Source organism: Bombus huntii, chromosome 5 (assembly GCF_024542735.1).
Source record: "Bombus huntii isolate Logan2020A chromosome 5, iyBomHunt1.1, whole genome shotgun sequence".
NCBI classification, from domain to species: domain Eukaryota; kingdom Metazoa; phylum Arthropoda; class Insecta; order Hymenoptera; family Apidae; genus Bombus; species Bombus huntii.
The window spans coordinates 17,441,432-17,467,566 of record NC_066242.1 but is presented as its reverse complement, the minus strand read 5'-3'; the positions used below and the strand labels follow the sequence as shown (position 1 = coordinate 17,467,566).

Genomic DNA, 26,135 nt, shown 5'->3' with positions numbered 1-26,135 from the left:
CTCCTACGCTCTCCACCTTCTTGCCTTTAAAATCATTGTTGAATCATTTCTTTGTATCCTGTTTGTATTAAAAGAAAGGTAATATTTTTATTAGTATCGCACGAAATACCACGATATAATTGATATTTATTAATCTATAGCATAGCTATTGTACAATCCCGCTATACTTTGGTACCAGTAGAGCAGACACGGCATAGCAAGCAATAACAGGGCGAAGAGAATTATTTGGATTTCGTTTCTCTGCCTGTTAAATCATCGATATATTTAAATATTACTTAATATTCGACGATCGAATTATTGAATTTTTTCAAAAAGTGTAATTTCTTTCCATTCTTCCAACAATTTCCCTTATTTCGATAAAGAATTATGTATGAAATTTTAAATAATATTTTGATTTTGCTAGCGTTTGATAGAGATGCTAACGTGGCTGCGTAATTTATTTAACATTGTCGCGCAGGAGAAAAATTTCGATAGATTTTACGGCCGGATAAACGATGCATTCTGTGCATGATCGAAGCGTTTATGCACCGGAAATGGATGAGCAAGGTAATAGTTTGGGTTTCGTACATACGTATATACATGTAGCTACGTCGACATTCTAAAATTCGTGGATTCATCACGATCAATACTTTGTTAGCTTTTAATTCGTTCCTTTTTTCATTATTCATTGGTTCGTCCACTTGCACACCCGCGTGTCTGCCTTGGTTACCTCAAATCTAGAGCAGATATTTCCATTTTACACCTCGTTCTATTTATTTTGGAAATTCTGTTGCCTGTTCTTAATTTCAACGAGAATTATGACCATGTATTTCGGTTATCGGGTTTCTTCTTTCCAACACGGACTAGTTTTATTATTCGTTATTCTAAACTTTTAAGAATTATCGGTTCTGAAATAAAAAAATTCTTGGATCGAGATTTTTTCTCCGCTTTGTATTATAATTTCATAGCACTCGAAGCCTTTAGAAGCGAAATACCGGAGCATTCGAGTAGCCAATTGCTCGCAAGTACCGTAGTATTTATAACGTGCACTCGTAGTATGTGCAAGTACTTAAAAATTTAAACATTTAAGTTCCCGGTTACAGAGTACTCGAACGTTTCGATACTTAGATACTTCGGTAAATGACTTCTAAGTATCGAATTTTACAAGTACCCCAGCCTTGTTTAATCACTCGAGTATCTAAGTCTAAAAATATCTAAACGTTAAATACGGTTTGAACATACAGTGGCTACAAAAAGTATCTGCACACCATCGCCTATATTATTTACATACCGGGATTTACCTAAATCCGAGTATATTAAATATCGTATTAATTAATAGTAATTTCGTCGTACGACTACAATAATTCGATATTATGAAAATGAAACGCAGAAGCCGATAAAAACGCGCCTCAATGGAAAATAAGGACATGTGCAAATGCTTCTTGTAGCCACTGTATAATCTTATAATCTTTTTTTTTTTCCATATCGACGCGTAACTCATTCGACGCTAAAAGGTTAACGTAGCGTGCATAAAGCTCAGCGAGCCATTTGCCTTAATCAGCAACGTAGTTAATAAATGAAACATACTTTTACCAGAGGCACTTTCGCGTGATCTTTACGATACACCGTTGCACCGCCAGTTTTCTTCCGTTTCACAATTTTAATCAGAATAATGGGATTATACGAGGCAGAAACTAAGCGAAATATTAATTCGGAGATGCTGCCGGTATACTTGAAATTCATCAGCGGCCGGGCAAACGAATGGCTCTCGCCGATTGTAAATTCTATCCCCGTAACCTTGTTTCGAACCTGCTCGTTTTCATGTCGGTAACGCAGACAGCGACACAGGCAACGAGGAAAAAACGTTGCGAGTTTACTTTCACGCGTATATAAGAAACACGTTCGATGTATTCTGCCTGCGTTTCATGCGTTTCCTCGTTCCTACTATTTTCGATTCAACGAGATACACCGAGCCATACCACACAGGGTGTCTTCTCATGGTTTGATAGCCAAACTTCGTCACTACGTTATTACGAGTATAACGAAGCGAAAAATGTTATATAAATGTAAGTCATTTGGAGGTTTATTTCCTTCGCGTCGCCCTTAACCTCTCCACCTACGCTATAACCTTCTTTGTCCTAACCTCTACCACGGATCACGCGTTAATCCTGCTTGCTTTTTCGCTCCGGTTATTTCACTTTTATTTCGCTCTTTTAATTCTTCCCTTCTTATCCTTTCTACCTTTTTCTCCCTCTTAATTTTTCTATAATCTCTATGTTTTTGCTGGGATTTCGCACGCGTGCGTACCTCCGCTCTCACGTCTTAATCGAAAGTGTTGTTTGAAACTTTATTAAAAAGTTATGGTAAAGATAGGAAATACAAGAGCGAGAGCTTCGTTGAAACGTTATTATAAAAATACAAACTGCGAGGAAAATAAATCTTGATTTCCAATATCGTTCCTAAATCATTCACGTTATCGGACTTTTGTGCGTGCGTAATGTCAAAAGAAAAAGGTATAGGGGGCTCGTGAACGTATTTGAACAGTTATCATAGGAAATTTCTAACACATCGTATGTAGTCATAAAAGGGGTGGTCCATACGTATTGGAATACTTTCGCGAGTCGTCTTATTATAAGGTGAAATTTCGAAATGCACGAGAATCACGGTAAGTGAGAGAAGTGACTTGATATTACTATAAATTGATGAAATATCATTTATAATACGTGGAAATAGTCGATCGATATTTAAAACGTTGTCGCGTTTTTGAAAGATGGATTTTGGACCGGCCGCACTATACCGTTGATTTATGAATAAACAAATACGCGAATAGATGTGGAGGCATCGCGTTGCACGTAAAAATATCAAGGGAAAATAACTGGCTGCGTTATGCGATTTTACGGCAGCACGTATATTAATTTTCTTTCGTGTGTATCAATTTCCGATATTTTGAAATATATTTTTCATAAAAGGTTCACTAACGATAACGAAATAACGTCGTTAGAATCGAGTAATAAAAAAAGCTTCTTTCGATATATACAAATCTTGGTTTACAATGCACAACGTCTTTGTCGCGTCTCGAAACACCTAAAAAGTTTAGCAATTCCTGCGGGCAATTGTTCAACAAACTCGTATATACTACGCGTTGTCGTTGTGCACGGCGAACGCTGCTGTGCCGAACGTTTCAAAATTATGGCCGAAAATAAAATAGTTGACCCAGTGCCCGAGCTCCCTATTCTCTTCCCTTCGATAATTTCATGTCACTGGCACGAACACGCGACTACCTCCACTGAAACACGCGTCGCATCGTCGACTTTTCCGCCGCGTAGAGACGACGCGACGATGCACACGAGGCCAACGACAATCACGACGAAAGAGACGAAAGAAATGCATGTCGAGGTGCATCCTCGTGGGGCCATCTGCGATCGTGAATTATTTTTACACGCTACTGCTTCTTGATATTTCGCGTGTGTGTGCGCGCGTGCCGTCACTTGTCTCAGGGGACGTTCTTACTTAGAACCGCGCCACGGCATCGGTGGTTGATTTCTTCTTCGTTGATCTTGACACGAATACGTACCGTAACTCGGTGCCATCGAGCCGTTGTCCCTTAACTGGCTTGTTCAGCTTCGTGTCGCGATCGAAATAAAGCGGCGGACAAGTACCGGGATCTTGACTCGTCTTAACGTGGCGGTAAACCGGCCGTGAAATGCCTGAGCGATCGTTTCTATTTTATTTTATTTATTTAAAGTCGCGTTCGTTTCTGAGCAGAACGAACGAACGAACGAAGGAGTTTGTCATCGTATCTCAAGTACACGTAATCATACGGTCGTTCGATCACAGCAGTAATTTATCCAACTTGTTCAATATCCCACTTTTGACGAATGCTGGAAGAGAAATGGTAAATAACTCGTCGTAACTTCTCGCCGTAAATTCCGATAATCCAACTTGCGTACAACATTTTTTTGCCAACCGTGTTTGCTGCAGATTTACCTCTTGAACCTGCAGAACGAACTTTTTTTGCTTTTCCACGCATTTCTCATTCAGGATGTCAAGGATTATACCTCTCTTTGATTTCGTCTCAAAGGTTTCTCTTGATATCTCACGGAATGTAGGAAAGCTCGGCGATCTTAATAAATTTGACGTTCTTTTTCTCGTTTGTTGTTTCCCTACAACCGAAAGAAGTCGGAAGAAAATTCAATTACTCTCTTAATCGTGTAATAAAAAGAAACAGAGGGAGAAGAGAGAGAAACCGTGTGCTTTTGTGAAAGTTCTCTGTGTTTACACGCAGAAACTACCGATTCCAGAGCAAACATCATCCCAGAAACGATATCGGTGCAACAATGTCGGGCGTTTTCCATGTAACACGAGAAAGGAAACGCGAGTATTCAACCTCCACCTCGTGGAAGTTGAAAAATTCTGTTTTCGCGTTCTGGTAGCCGGTGCAAAACCCGGGGATCAGTCGCTAAACAAAAGGTTCACGATGAAAACTTTACTGCATCGCAGGAAATTGCTTCTGTAAACTGGAATGCTCTTCGTTGATTGTATCAATTGAAAGTCGCCAAATACGAGAAGCTTATTTTGTCGTTGTTATTATTTCTAGCGTTCGCTCGGGCAATAATTTTTCAGTTTGCAATATTGCCGAATCGATTTTACATTAAATATGTATCCACAGAACGACGAGTCGTAATGTAATAAAATTTACACGTAGAATTTTATCTATTTTGTCATCGAACTTCTTTTATATATCTCTGTATTTTCTTTTTTATGAATGTTGGAATTCTTGAAAAGCTTAAATAACTTTGACAAGATAAATATCGATACCGATGCCCATTTTACCAACGTAACTTCGTTATAGAGTTTCTTGGAGAATCTTCGATCTGGAACACTAACGCCTCAGAAACCTTGTAACTAATTTCTTTGATCTCCTCGAAATTCCTAGATTTAAGGAACCAGAGTTCGCGTCACGTTCTCGTACCATCGAACATGGAATCAGACTCCCCTTCTGAAACCTTTTTTCTTCCCTTATTATAGCGATTATATTACGATCGATTTATGGATTATTATATCGTATGGAGAATAATTGAATAACGCAATATCTATATAGAAAAATTTATTTAATTTTTTAAATCTAATTTTTATCTATTTATTCAGGTAAGTTTAGGTTCGATAAGAAATATTCTTCAAAGCTTTATCTATACTCGTTTATGATATACAAATAATTTAAAACAGAATAATTAAATTTATAAAATTAATGGAAATTAAATTTAGAAAGTAATACAAGCAGCGATTAATTTGGTGTGGCAGCAATGACGGTTAAATCAAGTTTGTAAATTAATTAAATGATATAATTTTAAGTGAAATTATGATTTCAAAGTAATAATTAATTATAAAAATAAAGGATTATATAAATTTATTTTATTACAGTTTTTAGTTTTCCTTCATCGAGTTTTCGTTCTGTTTACACACGTCAGACTATGTAATTTTTCTTGCATATGATTTCCATCGACTGTTCACCTTACTGGTCGAATTCATTTTTCCTTGTTATTCTTTACCTTCGCATCCAGCAATTCTACATAGACGAATTTCACGTTCTTTTCATGAAATATTCCTGTCGACACACCTTAAGTTTGAAATTTTCTCAACATTTTATCCATCACTCTTTCCCTCAGAGCTGTCCTACAGACTTTGCTTCCTGTATGTCATCCACGATTCTGTCTTTTTAATAAAGCAGCACACTGTTTTTAGATACACCACTACCTCAGATACGTACACTGAATCATAAGAAAAAAGAAACTTGAGCATACTCTCGTTATGATATTGCATTATCGTTGAAACAAATTCAGAATTAAAAGGAATCAAGGTTCTTGAATTTCCTTGAATTTCCTTGGATTTTCTTGAATTTCTCGTCGCATTTTCTGAATTTTATTTTATTTTATTTTATTTTATTATCATAGCTCTGTTATATTATATTTATATTGTATTGCACTGATGTACTGACGGCAAATAATTTATTCGTAACAAATTGATTCTGGTTAGTTGGTAATTTTCTTACCAAAGTGAGAGTCAAATAAATCGTAAGCTTTCTTAGTACGAGCAAAATTTTTGCAATTTCGTAGAGAATTTAACGTTCGGTATTAGTCGACCCTCCATTATCCGAATTGCATTTCCTTAGAAGGAAAGAAATTGCGATTGGGAGGCTTAGGAAGCATTAAAATGAAATTGAACACACAATAAGTAAAATGTATGGGATTTATATTTATATATAGAATTTCGTTATGAATTTTCAAGAACTTATATATACTTCTTGTAATATATTTTAATATTTGGAACAATATAAATTTGTCGATTTTGTCACTTTGTCGAATCCACTAGTTTCCACTAGTTATTTTTTATATAAAAACTGTCATGAAAAATATGTGAAATTTAGACTTCCTGTATTCATTGTATATTTAACGACTGTCGTTTCACAATTATCAGAGAGTCGTCAACGAGTCATCAACATTCGACTGGACGCGTTCAATACGATGGTGCATCGCCCTTCAAGGACCAGGTGTGCGATGTCAACGTCAACAACAGAAAATTTGCGGTCCGTTATTCCGCGGGTTAACGATGGACACAAATACCTCACAGATAATTTGCAACATCGATCGATTATTGTAGATTTATTAGTAGATTGTAACTATAATTTGAAAAAGATTTAGCGCGTAATTTAGACATTACTGTAGTTAGCTTCTTCAAAGATCAAGCAAAACATTGATATTCGAACTTCATAAAATAAAATAAAAATCGAATGAAATCGAATTTGTAACTGGATCGAGGTTGATGCCATCGCGATCGAGGAAGAAGTCGCGAGTGGATGCGAATGGAAAATATCGGAAAGATATTGTGTATAACGTACACGTGGTCCGCGTTCTTTACACGTCCGGAGGTGAAGGAATTTCAAGTGGCGGTGCGCGATGGCTCGCGGCTGGTTAAATGCAAACTTGTCCTGGTGCCAAGTAAAGCCAATTACTGCATAATACCGTCAGCTCCGTTAGTAGCTTTTGCTGGAACGCGACAGGGAACAGACAAAGCCAGAGACCTTGCCACGATTAAGAAGCGCAGGCAAAGTGGCACACAACCACAATTTTCATAGAAAATACATGGCAGGTCGAGATTCGGATTTATCGAAATTTTGCTTGCCAAAGACGCGGCTATTTCATGGGATCGAATAAACGTCGTAGATTTTCTAATAGGAAAAGTGAACTTTTAGGGTTTGAAGGTTTAAGATTGTAGTTGGAAATTGTTAAAAATAATTATAGGTCTTTAATTTCCGACGAATACGTCACAGTTTCAGGAATACGTCGCGTTTGTTCGTTCGTAAAGATCGATTTCTATGCAACGATCAGCGTTGACAGGCTTTGTAAAAAGAAATTTCATTCGTCACTGTCTTAATATATCGTTCAGAAATGTTCGACTGAATTATTTATTGAAACAGGCACTCGCGAGTCCTCCATAACAATCAACGTAATCAACATAATGATCTTCCTGCAAAAGCTCGCGCTTTTTCTAATTCGTTAAATATGTAATATCGTTCGTTGAATATGTATCTACGTACGTGTATTTCCAATTATAGCGGACGTTTAAATTTCAGAATATAAAATACTTTCGAAAAAACATCCGACTGTAGGTCTCCGCGTAAAGCAATTTCTACTCAATTTTTGACCAGGGAAGTTGCAAAAATCGACTGACAAAATATCTACATTTGTACATAAAAAAAGAAAAAAGAAATACAAGATCGTACGAATCGACTAATGGCAGAAACTTGATCGTATTTTCCAACTTTATCAATCTGTATGTACAAGGTGTGCCGTTTAAGACCGTCTAAACGTCTGATTCACTTTTAACGAAGCGAGAGACGTGTCGAACATCGTTCGAAAGGTTTTAAAACCTTCCCGATTTTTTTTTTCATCAAGTTTTTTACGTCACCGGTATTTTTTGCCAGACAGCATATACTTTTTTCATTGCATCGTACGATACGCGTTAAGATGCATCGTGATGTGCCTGCCAGTCGTACGACATCGAGACGACTCTGAACATGAAAAAGATAATAAAGTTCCGAGACGATGTTGGCACAGCAGCGAACTTTTTGTTGCGATGTTCATTAGCGGCGATGCACCGTTCAAAGCGAGAAATTACGGATCGCGATGCTCTTTCTACCTCCTCTAACGCGATAGCTTTACAAGTTCCAGTTATCCGATTCTTCGTATATTCTGGACTATCAGATTACCGTTGATAAACCTTTTCTTTCAACTTTCCGCAAGATAAAAATCTAACGCTGTTAATTCCGAACAATGTGCTGCTCGCGAAACATGATCGTTACGATTAGGGAATTTTCCATTTAACACTTGCGTGGCAACTTAGAAACAACGAGCTGAACAGTCATCATCACGTTGGTACCACGCGTTTTCCACCAAGGATTCAACGTTTCTCGTATCGTTAACAATGAAGCAGATATTTAGTTGATCGGTTTTAAGTAGGACACTCTGTATATGATCTACTTTTTAGTTAAACTCCGCGCAAAGCACCCAATCCTCGATCGAGGAAGTTACACGAGTCGTCGTGATACGCACGGCCAGTCATGGAACTATTAACCCATTTTTTATCCGGCGCGCGAAAACTAGGGACACGTCGGTACACGAAGTGACTGGGAATGGCGCTCAGCCTTGGGAAAAGGATGGAAAAAGTGTCGGCGAATGACAAACAATATTTTTTGCCCGGCTCTACGAGGGGACCACTGAACGAGATTGAATGACATCTAACTCCCGCACTGCGTTTGTTCTTCCTTTTATTTCGCGCCGTTGCACTCTCCACACCCTCGCCAACTTTGCTTTTACCCCTTTTTGTTCCCCTGCTACTCTTTCGTTCGTGTTTCTCTCGCCTATACCCTGTGTTTGTTCTTCCAACTGTTCTTGTCGCCTGTTCCTCGTTTTTTTCTTCTTTTTCATCGTTCTTTCTTCCTCCGGCCGACAAAAGTTACGACTGCCAACGAGAAAATCGGAATCGCGGAAGCTCGGAATCGTCCGAGGAATGGCCGCGGAATACTGCACGATGAATATTAAAGTAAGAAGAAAGAAAATTGTAAAATGTACGCATATGCAAAGATTTAGAAAATTGCTTAAAATTGCATTTAAAATTGCATTTAAAATTTCAATCGATTAAATTGGAAACAAGGCCATTTTTAATCCTTAACTATCGTCTGTTGCAGGAAAGTTCTATCTCTGAATATCTGTTTATGTATATTCCATACATTTGTGTTATATTCGTGTATGTTCATGCGTATTTTCTCTACATTTTATACGTTTCGATTTCCAGTAAATACACGGACAGGCGAATGCAACGATAGAACGTGGATCAACGGAATCGAAGCGATTTCTTCGTAATTCGTAACGAAGAAACGATCGTGGAAATTCGTATCGTAGCGTGGAAACAGTATTTGAATTCGTGGCATTCGTGTTGCATTTCCGTAATATCTGGTTCGATGTTATCGATAACGGCGCACTTTGCGATTAAATACCGTTTCGTCGGTCGAATTGAATCCTGGAGAAACGGTCGACAACTCGGAAACGCGAGGATTAATCGATCTATCGTTTGCGTAATGCAACAGGCCGATCTGGCCACCGAGCATGAACCTTAACAATGTTGTTTCCGGTGCTTTCCATTCACCGAAGCCTCGTTATGATCCCAGCAAAGCGATCGTTAATTTCCGCTTGCTATCGCATAGTTTTTGTCGTTTTAAATCAAAATCGTTTGATCAAACTACATCTTGTTAATCGTCAAGAATTTCTAGTATTACATTTCTATCGCAAATAATATGAACTGACTTGATTAAATGCCATTCATGTTTTATTCGTTTCTAATTTCACCAGCAAAGAAGTGTTTGGTTAAGCAATTACCCAGCTATTAGATATGAAAACCAGAGATCGAGGGATTAAAACTAAACGAGCCTTCAGTTACCCTTTCAACCACCTTATCCCAGGAATAAAATAGTATTATTATTATATCCTTCTAATGCTACTCGTCCTGTTCAATGAACATCTCATCGCGAACGAGGATTATCGTGAATAGCTTTCGAGCGGAGAGTCGACTAAAACTTACGATTCTCTAGAAATTTTGTATAAAGATGAACGCATAATTCCTGTGTTTATTATTTTTCTATACGTTCGCCAATTTTCAGGATAATTGGCAAAATAAATTTGTCATCCCTCGCACCGAGGATCGTCTTTGTCTTTATCCCGTAGAATTTCTGCTATTGATTTTATTTACCTTGGAATTTCTAATTTCTCATTACCGATAAAGATGAATCGTATTTTATCTTTACATTATCGTCAAACTTACGATTCTCTAGAAATTTTGTATAAAAAGGAACGCATAATTCCTGTGTTTATTATTTTTCTATACGTTCGCCAATTTTCGGGATAATTGGTAAAATAAACTTGTCATCCCTCGTACCGAGTGTCGTCTTTGTCTTTACCCCGTAGAATTTCTGCTATTAAATTTATTTACCTTGGAATTTCTAATTTCTCATTACCGATAAAGATGAATCGTATTTTATCTTTACATTATCGTCAAACTTACGATTCTCTAGAAATTTTGTATAAAGAGGAACGCATAATTCCTGTGTTTATTATTTTTCTATACGTTCGCCAATTTTCAGGATAATTGGCAAAATAAACTTGTCATCCCTCGCACCGAGGATCGTCTTTGTCTTTATCCCGTAGAATTTCTGCTATTAAATTTATTTACCTTGGAATTTCTAATTTCTCATTACCGATAAAGATGAATCGTATTTTATCTTTACATTATCGTCGAACAAAACCAATTTAACCAGATACGATTCGTTTTCGTTAAGTCTTCTGCTTCGCTATTATAAATGCTTCTGGTGAAACGATTATCAGATTAAAAATCATAAACTGTGGATTAAAATTAAACGATTTTTCAAGCATTTCTTAGCCGCGTCTAGCCTTCTAGAAGCGAAAGAGAAAATTATTCAGCCACCAAATTCGTCGCCGTTGATGAATATCTCATCGCGAACAGTTAATCAGAGAAAGTTAGAATCGGATCGGACCGATGTCCGTGTTAATTGGTCGGTCGGTTGCTAAACTTGATTAGAATCGTGATTAGAAAAGCAAGGAAGTCGTTGATTGAAGTAGCAATCGGTGCATTTCCACAGGAAAATTACTCGATTTTCGGGGTTTCACCGAATTTAATTCGATCTCGCAATCAGAGGTTGTATTATTGCCCGGGTCGTAACGAATATCGAATTAATTCGATCCTCTCATCACGTGCATGTGTGTAAACAGATGCGCATGGTTTATACACACGGGGAAATTTCACTAATTAACAACAGATAGGTAAACGCGCACCTATCGACGGATATCCGTGGACCGGATTGTTTTATCAAGGTTCGTCGTGTTTGTCTTGATAATAATAATAATAACAACCGGGACATAATGAACTTTTCAATTATTCGTGACATTGTCAGAATTTACGTACTATACTGTTATACCGTAATGGATGCAAGAAGAAATCGCAATATCAAGAACGCGGTAGTAAATCCTATCTTTGTATTCTGATTAAACATTCCGATTTATTTTTTCTCTCAAGTTGAAAGTTTTGTAAAAATTCTTAGTCCTCTCTGTCTACGAGTATGAACGCGCTAAATTAAACGTAATTTCAGTTTAACCGAATTCCAAACGAAGAAGGAAACCGCAGAACGCTGTGAAAAATTTTAATTATTCTTCTAACGAAGCTTCGAATCTACTCGTGAAATTTAATTAAAATTAATCCAAGAAAATAGCTAGCCGATACTATACGATATTTTAACCGTACTTCCACGGAAGCTTTCTACTATACGCCTTTTATATTTAACTTAAATTAAACCACAAAAGAATATCACCATGCAAAATCTTAATTGCCTTTCGTCGAAGCTTCGTGTTTATTCTTTCGATCGAGATTCAATTAAAATCCGAAAAAAAATCATCCAATATCATGTAGAATTTCTATCGTGTTATTAGCGAATTTCTAAATGGAAATAGAAAGAACGGAATATAATATCATAGATAGCTTTTATTATTATTTTTAAAATAATCCTTCGTGCCCCTAATTTCCAAAGGTATCGGTATTCGATGGAAACGTTTCGCGTTAACGATGAAACCTACGTTATTCCTATTTCTCGATGTCGAATTTAATCCGAACGATATTTGTCCCGACGCTGGTCTCAATCACGCGGTCATAAGCTTTATTGCTAGGAAGGGGCGATATAACGAATATTAAATCGCGCGAATGAATACGCATTCAATTTGGTAATGTTCTCGTTTGTGGTATTATACGATGCTCACTGCGTGCTGCAATATGACTGCATACGCGAAACTGGTTGCGAGGAAGTGGATGTACGTGGACACGCGTGTTACATCTCCCATAACGCAAATACAAGCGAATTTGTCGATGCTTCGTGAGCCCTGACACGTGACATTGTTCATTTATTGCGACCGATATAAACGTTGACAATAGTAACATTTAATAAACCGTTCGCGACTTAAACATATATTAATTTTCATTGTTTCCTGTTGGTTGTAAAGGGAGGGATATCATTTTCAGAAAGTCCAACGATTAAATAGCGTTTTCGTTTACGAGGAATTTTTGGCGAGATGGGCGGATTAAAAAAGATTTTGTGAACGAGAACTTTGCTGCGGTAGAGTTAATTTATGGTATTTATATGGTGAAACGGTAGGGATGGAATTGCGAGAGACAATTGCGGGAAGGACAGGAAGACGCGTGTTATATGGTTGATCGGGGCATCGTAATTAGAAATTACTCAATTTTCGGATTTTCAAATCGCGGAATTCACGGAGCTTGGAATTCTCAAAGTTTTGCAAAGTTCCTAAAGCTCCGAATTTTCAAATCTTCGAATTCCGAAACTTTCGATCTTTCGAATCGTTCGATTCTGAAAATGTTGATTTCTTAAGCGTTAGAATTCTTAAAATTTCGTCTTAACGTAGTCCATAGAACTTGGAATTCTTAAATTCTCTGAATTTTTCAGAAATTATTAACCGTCCTTTTTATCAGCAAGAAAATGGAAAAAAATGTGCATCCGAAAACCTACGAATAACTCTCGCGATATCATTTAATCGTATTCAATTTCTGCTGAAAGTAATCGAATACAACTCGCATTCTGTCCGCGTTTCTTTTCCATAGCAATTCTACGAACTTTCTCCTTAATCGACGAAATATCATTTCTGACGTCAGTGGAAAAGTGCGAGTGGAACACTCGCTTTGTTCTCTCGAACCATCTTTCCCGAGATCATTCTCCGTCGTTTTTTCGAATGCTGAGAATAGTCGATCCCAGGAAGAATCGTAATTTTCTCGGCCTCCATTCTCTGCATCCCCGTTTCCTCGCCCAATCTCTCACGAAGACAAAGACGCCTTCTTCTTTTCGTATATTGCCAGGGCAGAACGAAATTCCTCGCGCGGTGAAATTGAAAATACCTTCGGGTTTCTTCATTTTCAAGCGCAAGGTCTCGCCTCTTCTCGCAAACTGTCATGGATCGTTCGATACTCTCTGCCCTTTCTCGTTTTCTCTCTTTCGCTTTTCGCTTATTTGCACGCTTGTCGCGCTAAAGAGGGATCAGGGCCATTAAAACGATTGCTTTCTTCCCGCTCCGGATTGCTAAGTTCTACGCCACTCCTCTTTTTTTTTTATTTTTCCTCCTCTTCCTTTTTTTTTCTTTTTCTTTTTTTTTACCGTCGTTTTAGAATCGTAGTCTGTACGCGTAGTGGAATTGTTAACGATCGAAGACCGCAAGGAGAACATAAAACGCGATAAGTGTATTCTTGTTGATTTTTATCGACTTTTAGTAATTCGATTGCCTCGATGGTCGAGTACTTCGCTGTAACACGATGGCAAAGAATAATTTTGCAAAGTTCAAAGACGTGAATTAAATCTGGTTGAGAAATTGGTTGTGAGAGACTTTAGTCGTAGCGATGACTGTATCGTGGGTGTTTATGTATTTATGGCAAATTTAACATTGTCATTGGCAGAGACAAATAGCTTTACAGAATTAACGATATAAAATATGTTTTAAGTTACACGAAGCATATTATGGATTTATATTTGATTTATTTAAAGCTCCCAGTCTGTTGTGTAAAGTAGATTATGAAAACGTTTTTCATCGAGATTACACGATCGAAAGAAAAATATTTTTGTTACGAATTACCGATACCTGCACAAATAAAATATAATCAATTTTTCACTATATAAAATGCTATTACAATTAATTTCTTTATACCTTTTTTAAAGACACCTGTTCCTCTATGTACGTATATGATATTTACACATTCATTTCCGGTGCAAATGCATGTAACACGCGAAGCATCATTCGAAACGATTTCATTTTACCTAATGGAATATTTTTTTACCTTTTATTATTTTAAAGTTATGCCACGGACCAGTTGCGTGGGACGTTCTTTGCTGTTTGAATATTTTCGTTTTTCCTCTCTGTCTCTAACTTTCAAACTATCCATCTTATTTCGTAATCAACGACATTTCAACTTCGTGGACGCTGTGTGTCGTCTTGACCAACGTGTCTACCGAAATGACCTAAACTACGACCTATCCTATCGTGTTTACGTCTAACGTTCGAAAGCTTTCGAACCCTGGACATTCCAGAAAGTAACATTCAAATTCCAAAAATCAGCGATTCGTTGATCACCGTGTTTAGCACCGTAAATAAAATCAACGACGTTTCAGTCATTTTACTTCTGTCTTTCGACAACGTTACGCGTTATTTCGTTGATTAATTCTTTGAAATAAGTTATTTTCTGTAAGTAATTTTCTTGGTAAGTAATTTTCTGTAACGTATCTCTTTACACACAGATTGACGGATGAACAGACAGACAGACAGACAGACATAGAATATAATTAATATTATACTAGAAAATAATTTAAAAATCACTTAGAGATACTTAGATATGTATTTTTGAAATCAAATAAGAACATACTTTTAGTAACATAAAACGAGTTGGGAACGTTGTGAACTTTTGAAAATTGCCTCTCTTGGAAAAGATGAAAAGTACGAATTATTATCTCTTTCTGCTATGGTTTTCAATTAAAACATGCTTTTTAATTAGCGAGTAATATTCTCTTTTATTATCCATTATTTGCAAGAAATTGCATACGCTTATCGTGATTCGTTCTGCAAAGTAATTAATTACGTTTGAGGTGGTTACTGTAGGTGGTATAAATGACGGACCAATTAGGTTCGATCAATCATGGCTGTCGATAATTTTCATGCACAATGTAGATGGTATTTCATAAGGTTTCTTTTGTAGAATTTTTCCAAGAATTCTTCCACCTTTTTATTATTTGATTTAATAGCCATTAAAGGTATCATACAACCTGGGTGGAGTAAAAACCTCTTTTACCTAATATTTAAAAATATGTTGGCGTTTACTTTTCTGTTATAAATAAAATAATTTAATAAATAATTTAATTAATAAATAAAATAAGAATTTCTTTTTAATTTTTTTATTTTTTTTGTAAATTTTTCCATCGAGACAACGATCTACAGTGAGATCCGTTATAACGAGACGCGATAAAGTGCACACGTACCGAGCGAAAATTCAAAGTCGATTTTCCCGAAAACAAAGCCTCGAACGAAAAATTTTTGTTCTATATTTTCGACTTCTTTTTTCGCGTAGAATCACCCCCTTCCCGCTCGTGCCACCAGTTACCACCCACCCTGTATAAGATAGTTATAACTAAAATACCTCGCAGAATATTAATTTCAGTAACACGAGGATTCGGAAAATTCAAAATTCAATAACGCTTTGATTTATATTTCATCGATCGTCTTACGTTAAGTTGCTCTGTGGAGTATTTATTTTAATACGATACAAATTCACGGAGAATTCGAAATTTAATAACATTCTGACATTCGTTCCTTTTTCAATAATCCTAACGATCCTATCACATCAAGATGATCTAAATAATTAGAACCTTAATTTCATTGAAATAAGAATTCGCACAATTATTTCAGGATATTTACTAAATTTCGATATATATTTTCTTTTTATACAATAATCGATCAACACACGTATTAATGTAATATCAAAATTTAAAATTCACGATTTAGAAGCTCTATACGATAAGATTTTAGAAAGTTAATTATTTGCCATCGGTCGGAGGAAGCCTGTCCGGTCGTAACCTGTAATAGCTGTTCGCTCGACGTTGCTATAGCGAAAGGGTTAATTACCGTTGACCAGCACATGGACGTATAGTACACTTGACTTTGACGGTCGAATAACCGCACAAGGTTTCGTGACGTTCCCGTTCTTCGTCCAATCTTCTGAATCGTTTTGCATTGTTCTAACTTGCATTTTTCACTCGTTAAATCTTTGTTGAAATGGAATTGTTGGAGAGGAACTTTTTTCCTAATTTTTTAGAGAATCTTTCCCCGAAGATCCTCGAAGAGTGGGTTTCTTGTTGATCAAGAGATCAATTGTTAAAAAAGTAGAATTTATTTAACGACTAATTTATATATGTCGGAGATGAAAGGACATCGGGGCTTCCCTTTTGGAATGTTGGGAAAAACCCCAATACCCTAGTCCAGACTTTTACTATAGCTACACTTAATAAAACTATAAAGGATATAACCTAACAAACACGAAGATGGTACCCCGCTGGGGATAGCCACCCACGTGATAATCAAACAGCTAAAAAATTCTACCAAATGTCCAAATTGAACAAATTGTGAATGTGAAATATTAAATAAAAAAAAAATTTAATAAAACTAAGAAATAGTTTTAATGTTCTAATCCGATTTTATGACGATGGGCTTGAGCTCGAAGTGACATAACTGATGGGTCACTGAACGTAGCCACGGTCACGGGAGGGACGTGTACCTGACAGAGGTATGGAATAATTATATAGCCCTCCTTAAAAGCAAAGAGAGGTGGGGAGAAGAATATATAAGGGCAGTTCCACTTGGACTGCAAGTTAGTTCATTCAGATAAGTTTTACTTGTACATTGAGTCATACGTGTGTCACATCGCCTTCGTCATCCCGTTGAACGTGGATTCGTTATCGAACCTGACTTCATTGTCATTAACATCTTGACCACCCGATCGCCGCTATTACTTGTAGCCTCTCGTAGTGACCACATTTGTACCAATAAATATCAGCTACAACCATTTACGATGGTAAATTTGAGCGAAGGTTCACCAAACGCTCAAAATTCCAACCTTAACTCGACATATACATTGGTTCAAGTTTAATAGAAATTAAAATAAACCGACTCGTACTAGTAACGAGGAGAGAAAATATGAAATTATTTCAAGAGCGAGAAGGTACTTGGTTCTACAGCGATTAAAATCAGATAAATTTCGCGGATTAATAAATTTACAACGTGAACGATGACATTGTCAAAAAAAAGTGCAATCTATCGTGTTGCAGAAATTAAAAATTGCCGTGCGATATATTTCGATCTCCTAGGGATCCCGGGGAAAAATGTACAAAATTCCGATGGCAGTCAACGTGTTAAATTGGTCCGTAACATCTGATCTTGAATCCCCTATTATCGATAGGAGGGAAATCATTATGGAGTAGCACGTAGTGATCGATCACCATAGTTGTATAACTGCGACGATCGGACAAGGTCGGAATGATGTTCACTCGGGTAATTCGCCCTTAGGATTATATAGATTCTCCGCACGACCTTAACGGCGGATTCCGCTGAAAATTTTCCGTGGTTTCGTCGGACGCTTCTAAAGGAACGCGGTATTCTGGTTTGCAGCTGAAATACAGGCTAGGATTCCACGACCCTATGGAATTTTGGCGACTCCTTTGTATTTTATTGCGAGAGAAGATTCTCGAAATTATTATCATAAGGAGATATTTACAGCAGCGGACGAAAGAAGGAAATTTATTTTGTAAAATAAAAAGTGTAAAAAGGGCACTATAATTTCACGATATATATGTAATAAGAGCAACGAATAAATACGACACGAAGGTTACTGAAATTCATAGCGCACCAATTTCAAACCTTTCTCCTTGTTAAATCAAATTTTAAATATATTGAAATTGAAAAGCGATCGAGCGAAATGCAACGCGTAAAATCGCAAAAGATTGAAATTGATCAATTTTTGATTTTATCGAACGGAACTAAAGGAACGAAAGCTAAATAAAAATTTGTTTCATATGCTCAATACTATATTTATATTCTGTAGATCTTTCATTTCCTTTCCACCCTTAAATTTCCTCGACATATACAAACGTCCATTCACGCCATTTTTTATTATTTCACGATAAACGAAGAAATATTTTAGTCAATTACTTATCGAGCTAATAGAAAGGTAACTGCGAAGATTATAGGAGTTAATCGCTTATTGCGAAACACGCGAAGAATAAACTCCGTGACTTAGCTATTCTCTTTCATAAATTTCGATAGCTAAATCGTTGCTAGTGTGGTAAAAGTCGTTCGTTATCGCAGATCTCTGTATCTTCTTTAATCCGAGCTTTATCGTCGATAGGATTAGGTGGAAATTCGTTGTTCCGTATGCGAGCTGTGCAAGCGTTACGAAAGTCGATGCATATAAGTAACCGTATCGTGAAAAGCCAGTTAACGTATCAGGGGCACGTGTGCATGTAATGTAAGGGCAATGTATGCACATATCATATTATTGCATGAGGCAATATGATACACTTGTATGTATGTACATCGCTATACGTACATATCTGGTAAGTTTACTCGTTTGCCTATGCACAAAGAAATACAGCGGCCTTTTGTCGTGTGAAAATTTCTTCCGTTCGTTTGATATCCCTTTGGTACTTTCGTACGTATTTTCATTACCAAACTATCGTTTGACAAATTTTCTGTTATATTTATTTGTTTATTTGTATTTCTGTCTGAAAATGTCCTTTTTATGAAAATGGAAAAATATTCTCGATAGCAAGAGTCTAAATTGTGGAATTGCGTCGAAAGGATATTTTAATAGGAGAAATCAACTATTCTATGGCAATGGGACAAACGAGAAGATAAATACAAGTAAAATTATATTCTATGGAAAATGAATTAACAAAAGTTTCGGGCAAAAGGGAGTCTATAGACGCACCAGTAATTAACAACGAAGAAACGGCAATTTTGTTACTATATTTTGAATATTTGATATATTCTCGCATGTCACGTGCGTTCTGTCCACCTTTGCATCCTTAAATTTAAAACATTCGCAGTCATCCGATAAGAGTCACCGCGTGTAACTCGACTGAAAAACTTTGCAAATATTATGCACTATACGTATATGTGAACATACGTGAATGTTAACATACGTAACACGAGCTAAGAGAGCCAACATGGTGCGTTATTCGCTCGTTTGGACGATCTTGTACGGTTCGCCTCTAACGACACGCGAGATCGAAGGCGTAACATCGAACGGGCCCTCGATATGCAAATTCGCGTCGATATCGTCCACTCTGGGGGCCAATGGCAAAAAGTAACGTTCGACTCGATCAGTACGACGAGCGGTGGTCAGGGTTTGCGACCGCGAACGATCGATATTCGAGCTAAACTGGCTGTGCACGCGGAGAATTTAAAATTTTTTCGTCGCAGTTAAGTACGACGGGGATCGATGAAAAGTTTCCTCGTCGAAGCAGGGAAACAAAGACCATTTTATGGAAATTGTTGCCCCCGAACAATGCCCAACTTTCGCGAAGAACTTGTATTTTTTTCTCTTCAGCTGGATGTTGAGCGGGTGCCACTTTTCTCGCGATCGAATGCGAATTATGGTAGCGAACTTTCCCCTCGGTGTTTATGAGCGTGCGAGAAATACGATGAAATTCGCTCGGTTTAACGGAGAATAATAAAGACCGATGTTTCAACTTATAAACGCTACAAAAGCTCCACCGTGGTGATTGTTCGATTTCAATGAAAGTTTTGGTCATTGTTCTTGTGGTTGAAAAGTTTGTTTTAGCGAGATTGAAATTATTATAGTTGCTTAAGGATACAAAGGTCCTGTTCCCTTTTTTATCGTAGGATAGAGATATTATATTTTTAAGGAGAGAAAGTAGGTTAACGAGGGAATAATTTCCTTTTAAAGAATGTTAAAATACCTAGTAGTTTTGCTAATTATTTAGAAGCGTGCTCTCCTCACGGACTTCACTGATCTTGAGATATCTTGTCAAGGTCGTCGTTCTGAACGAGTCTTTCCTATACACGTTACCAACGATCGGCTTTAGTTTCCGAGATATTTGCAAAAAACTTCTATCAAACTTGCCTCATGAATATTCATCGTTGCTCGAATTCTGGCGGCAGGCGATCCCATCCCTATAACACAGCTTAAGTTACACAATAAAGGAGAAAAATTAATTGCTTATAGATTGTTGCAAATTTATATCCAGTCTGCTGGCAACGCTGTACGTATTACACGTACATAACACACATACTATATTATATAATTGTAAATTTAACTGAAATTTAACAACAGATTTTTGCAAATACCTTGGGAAAAAGCTGGTCAGAATGACAACCTCGATGACATATTTCAAGGTAATTGAAATGGTCGAGGTCGCGTTTCTAAATATTTGTAAAATAGCAATCGTTTTCGTTCTCCACCAAAAAGAAAGAATTTCTTCAAGTTCTAAAATGCCATCGAACAACTTATTATCGGAGTGTTGCAATTTACGCGATTCACCCGTTATATCGATTTTACATACCCAATCAAGTAGAACGATGGAAACTGAGCCGACTAGAACGTGTGGAACTATTGGGTTGATAATCACCACCTAATGACAAAATCCGCAATCTCTTAGTTGCCAATCCAATAATTCAACAAAAAATACCACGATTGCTCCACCTGCAAACTTTCAGCATCTTTCTCGAAGCGATCCAAACAAGTTCCATCGTAGTAGAAACTACAGCGACGTGCGATTGAAAAGCGACCGAGCTGCGTATGTCTGATGCCAATTAACCAGCGTCGTATCAGACTCGTAGAAATCAGTTTCCATACGACGTAAGTCGGAATCAATGAGTTTATTATTTTGTGACGAATCGAAAAGGAAGATTAACGTTAAAAATTAAAAGAGTTAAGATAATTAGCTTTTGACGGATGAAAAGAACGAAGAAATAAAGGAAAGAAGGGACGATGAAACGATTTATTATCATTTTCAAGATCTAATTCCAGCGGGCGAAAGAATGTCAAGGTCGCGGATGGAATCGTAAACTCGTGGAATTTCTCGGCGATGGTAAACGGAACGGAGACGAAAAAGTTTAAGTAGACGGTGATCCGGAACGAAAAGTAAATACGACTGGACACTGGAATCGGAGTCAGTCCATCCGAGAATATTCGGAATTTATCTGCGCGAGTTCTTTCGCGTTATCTGCGTGACTCGTTTCGTCCCACGGAGATGTCATACCGGAAGTCCTCGCCATCTTCCTGGCGAACATCGAAGTCACGGCGTTCCTGGAAGAATCGTGAAAGAACTGTTCCCTATTTATTAATAAAGACAAATTCTAAGGTACAGCACTGAACAAGTTTGATCTTCCATCTGCTGAATTATTTTATTCTCAACAGTTTCGGTACTGTTTTCGTTCTAAACGAATGAAAAATTTAACGAAGTTAAAGGTAGAAAAATGAATTGGTGTTTGCATTGATCATAAATGATAATATTTAGAATGGTATTATTAGAGGACGATCGTGTTGAGAAGAAAATCACATGCTTCAGAATTCGATAGAAAAAATCAAACGAAGAACATTACTGTAGTATCGTAAATATAATAATTAGTTTATCAATAATAAATGGATTAAACAGAAAAAATGGTTATTTAACGCGAACTAATCGTAACAACGTATTATAATTAATTAACAATTCTCGTCGACACAGATTCAACTCTCTCTCGACAACGCTAACAACACTATCTCGACAACGCAATCCGCGCTCTCTGGCTTCTCGACTCATACTGCCGTTAATTCGTTTATGTCCCTTAGCAACCCTTTGTCTTTTGTCTTAGCCTCGTATCTTTTGTTTAAGCTCCATCATGCACGTGCTCGGCAACCGCTTGTTTATAATTCGCACGACACCTCCCTCAGGCCCCTCATCCACGATACTACATTATAATTTAATATAATTGTAACTTATTCAAATATTAGATATATGTTATTCACGTACTAAATATCTATCGTGCAATTGTATCTTCTGTCTTCGACTTGTTGCCACATATCATAACAGATACGAGTAATAGGTTGAGTTATAGTGAAGCTTTTATCGACTAGTCTATAGGACATCAACCTCTGTATATCTAGAAATACCTTGTAAACGGAAGAAAGTTCTCACGAGATTCTTGCGTTCTCCGCGATGAAAGTGACAAAGATAAATGTCGGTTCGTTAAACATTATGATAGAAAATTGCCGAAATATCTCTAAAATATCGCCTCGATTTTTTAAACTATCTCGGTTAAATAGTCGAAAAATGACTCGCTTAATAATACGAGATACCAGAGGGAACAAGATACAGGTTATTTCCCTTAATGAGCAAGAATTATTTTATCCTATTCGGATATATCCTGCATATTTAAAGGTTCTTCTATTTATTTCTAACAGTTAACGTCGATTTGTATTCCAATAGGTAGAGAAATTAAAAATTTACACTTCCCTTCCAGAAGAAAATAGAAATTTGTTTATTTTTGTACATTTAGAACGTTCCAACCTGCGAGATCAAAAACTTGTCGATCTCTTGACTTTGAAACAAGTCGAATTTCCCTAATATTTTTTAAATATTCAAACCGGTTGAACCTTTTTTTTCTTCGAAATACCAACCTTTTTTTTTCTTCAATTACCACCATTCTATGAACTTTATTCCAATTATCGTGATCTTCGCCTTTTGGCTTAGGATGCCTTCCATTTTACGTCATATTTACTTCTCACCACCTCACGTAGTAATATTCCATCATATTATATTCTCTTTTCCTCTTTCCCTTTTTTATTTTTTTAAATCCAGGACGTCCCTGCAAGATCAAAAATTTGTCAACTTCTTAAATTTTAAATACGTCGAATTCCCCCGATATTTTTTAAACATTCAAATCGCTCGAACCTTTTTTTCTTCAAAATATCATTAACTACACTTTGTCCATTAACCTTTTGCACTCGTGTGTCGAGCGTGACTCGACGTCAGTTTTTATCTCGGGAGCTTCTTTGTCGACATTCTTTCAGTCCCACCATTTTTGTGAAACGTGCGAAAGAAAACCAGGATTGCATCCTGGAAATTGTTTCGAGATATATCATGCAGTCAAAAATTACAAAATACGACAATAGTGCGAATAAAACTGGTATTTAAGCGAATTTCTTTCTTCCTTTGTTTATTTAAAGTGTCTTATTTTTTTAGTTAAAGTAAATTTCAAATAAAACGCTTAAAAGCGTTGGAAGTTGCTGGCAACGAAATTGAAATAAAATTCTGAGTGCAAAGTGTTGATCACCGCCATTCTATGAACTTAATCCTAATCATCGTAATCCTTGCCTTTTGGCTTAAGATTCCTTCCATCTCACGATATATTTACTTCTCACTGCCTTACGTACTGATATTCCATCGTATTATATTGTCTTGTTCGATTAAAAATTCGATTTGGCCATAATATCGGAGATTTGTCGAGCTATCTGTAAACCAATATCTCATAAAACGTATAAATTACGGAAAGCCGCCATTCTCACGGAATATTATAAATCACAGGTTGCACCGCTATTCTTTAAAATCGGCGGATATTTTTAGCGGTAATTTAGTAGCGATACGGTCGTGCCTTTTGAATTTCTTTATTTACAGTCAAGTTAGCCGCATATTTCAAACACTATCTCGACCCGGTTCGCCATTTGAGCGTGTTGCCAGATACGGACGTACGAGCAAAAAGATTCGACGAAATCGCTTCAGCGTTCCGTGGCTGATCGAACGAAGAAAAATTGACGTTCGAAATATCTCGAAAATTGTTCGATTTTTCAATACGCCTAGCGTCGTAACCTTCTGTGTTCGAAATACAGCCTGTCCCCATCCGTATGATGCGTTACCACGAAGAATTGAACAACAGACAGTCAATGTCTTCTCGAGTCAAATAATTTTCCTTCTGTCCTGTACCCCTCGAAAATTGCTAGTCAGGTAAATTACTGACGGGGCGAGTGCACTATCGATCGCGCGAGGGTGGCGATGCATCAATTCGCAGCGTCGCCTCACACGGGAAACACGAAAACCGGGGGTCGACTTAAAGGCTGCTCGTTTCTCGCCCACCTACAGTCAGTAGTTTAATAGGGTCACAACGACACGACGGTCAGTCGAATCTCATTAAAAATGGACGTCCACCGACTACTTTGAGGATTCGACTGGTTTCATCTCGGATTTTACGTAAATGGAAAGCTCCATCGATACTTTAGACGTCGGATTAGAGATGTCTGAGCTGTTACGAGAATTTACTACTCGCTTTTATTATGCTCTCCCTTTAAACCGGTTTCAGGGATATCCGAATTCTTCACAAAATGCTTTACAGTATCCTTGAACTATCTTATCTTTTTATTTCTTTTTTCTAAATGTGCGTTTATTGCCAGAATTCATAGATTTCTCGCGACGTAATTAGTTTTATGTTACGCGCTGACATTTACATCGTTTTTCTACTTGGAACTCGAATCGCTCGATTAGGAGCAATCGTAATTTTAAATGAAAAAAAAAAAAAAAAAAGGAAAAAAGAACGTTGACAGTGTAAACGGATTTATATAATATATACAATAAGCGTTATGTAATTTGTTGAATCGGTTGCCTGGTCTCGGCATTATCAGACAATAATCGATAGTTACATAAAAGAACAGACAGAGAAAAATAAAGGAAAGGGATAAAGTAATATCAATAAGAAAATTCCATTCAAAAACAAGTTTCTCAAGATTTTTCAAAATGCACGGACTCGGGATAAAGATAGGAAGTAATTATGCTCTTGTCGGAAGTATCTCTCATTTTTGCCCAATAATTTCTGTGTAATTTTGATCGGAATAAGTCTATTCTTATATCTAAACTGCCTTATCAATTATACGAGAGTTTACCGCGACTCATTGTCAAGTGCATCGTAGAATTTTCTCCGCACAGTTGAACTCGTCTAATTGTCTAAATTCCAGGTTCTCCGATCTCTTCAAAGCCTAGCACAAATACGGGAGAAACCGGATCTTTGAATTTAGAATCGAGTTATTCCCGAATTGAAACTGGCACCGAATTTAGAAATTGGAGATTCTCTGCCAATAGCAAAGTATAATACATAATACCTCGATAATTCCTAAATCTTATAATCCTACGGTTGGTAAATTTCGAATTCTTTGGTTTCTCAAACGCAACACCGTCTAAAGAGATCAGCCGATGTTCCATTAAAAATAAACGTCGACGGAGTACCTGCACGATTCTACTTCGAATTCTCAGGGAAACGAAAGACTCGACTGATACTTCGGATGTCGGATTAGAGGTGTCTGACCTGCCACGCGGCCTTACTACTTCGATGGAGTAGTGGATTATCCACCTTACGAAAATAACTGGTGGAAGCCTCGACGATTCGCCGCGGAACGCCTTCGTTGGAATGTTTTCCTAGGATTTGCTGCGAAACCCATAGGAAACTAGGTCAAACGTTCGTTGGCTTTCGGTAATAATGGACCGCGCTCTGAAAAATTATTTTTCTCTCACTACGTTTTGGATATTGCGATGGAACTTTTTATATCAAACGAACAGGACGTAACGTAATTTATCAGGATGATTTTTTATCCTTTTTGAGAGAAGTCTGCTGGCTTTTGGCAGTGACGACCAAGTTTCTCTGATATTTTATTTTTAATTATTAGATGTTCGATGACAGAAGGCAAAAATCGAACGACGAGAATGTTTTTTATTTGGGAACCATTTTTATTGGTCTGGAACGTCTGGCTGGTTTCTAGTAGCGACGAACAATTTTTACAGAGATTTTAGATTTTTCCACTCTTTTATTATTCTACGATAAATTGGTATTAGAGGATTTGAGATGGTTGCCAATTTTTTCGACCGTTGATTCCACTGATAATTTTCGATAAATTTCTGTTGCCTTTTGGATAAGAAACATCGAATTTCGAAGGATACAAATGTATCGTTA

At 37.1% G+C, this 26,135-nt stretch overlaps 1 protein-coding gene and 1 long non-coding RNA gene across 7 annotated transcripts in view; both read left to right on the top strand.

The window, feature by feature from the left end:
* LOC126866016 (receptor-type tyrosine-protein phosphatase kappa) overlaps positions 1-26,135 on the top strand; it is a 107,574-nt gene that overhangs the window by 30,622 nt on the left and 50,817 nt on the right. The window lies entirely within an intron of this gene.
* On the top strand, positions 1,412-18,219 carry LOC126866075 (uncharacterized). Its single transcript, XR_007689767.1, has 2 exons — positions 1,412-2,045; positions 6,454-18,219. It is a non-coding gene; the product is annotated as an uncharacterized LOC126866075 (long non-coding RNA).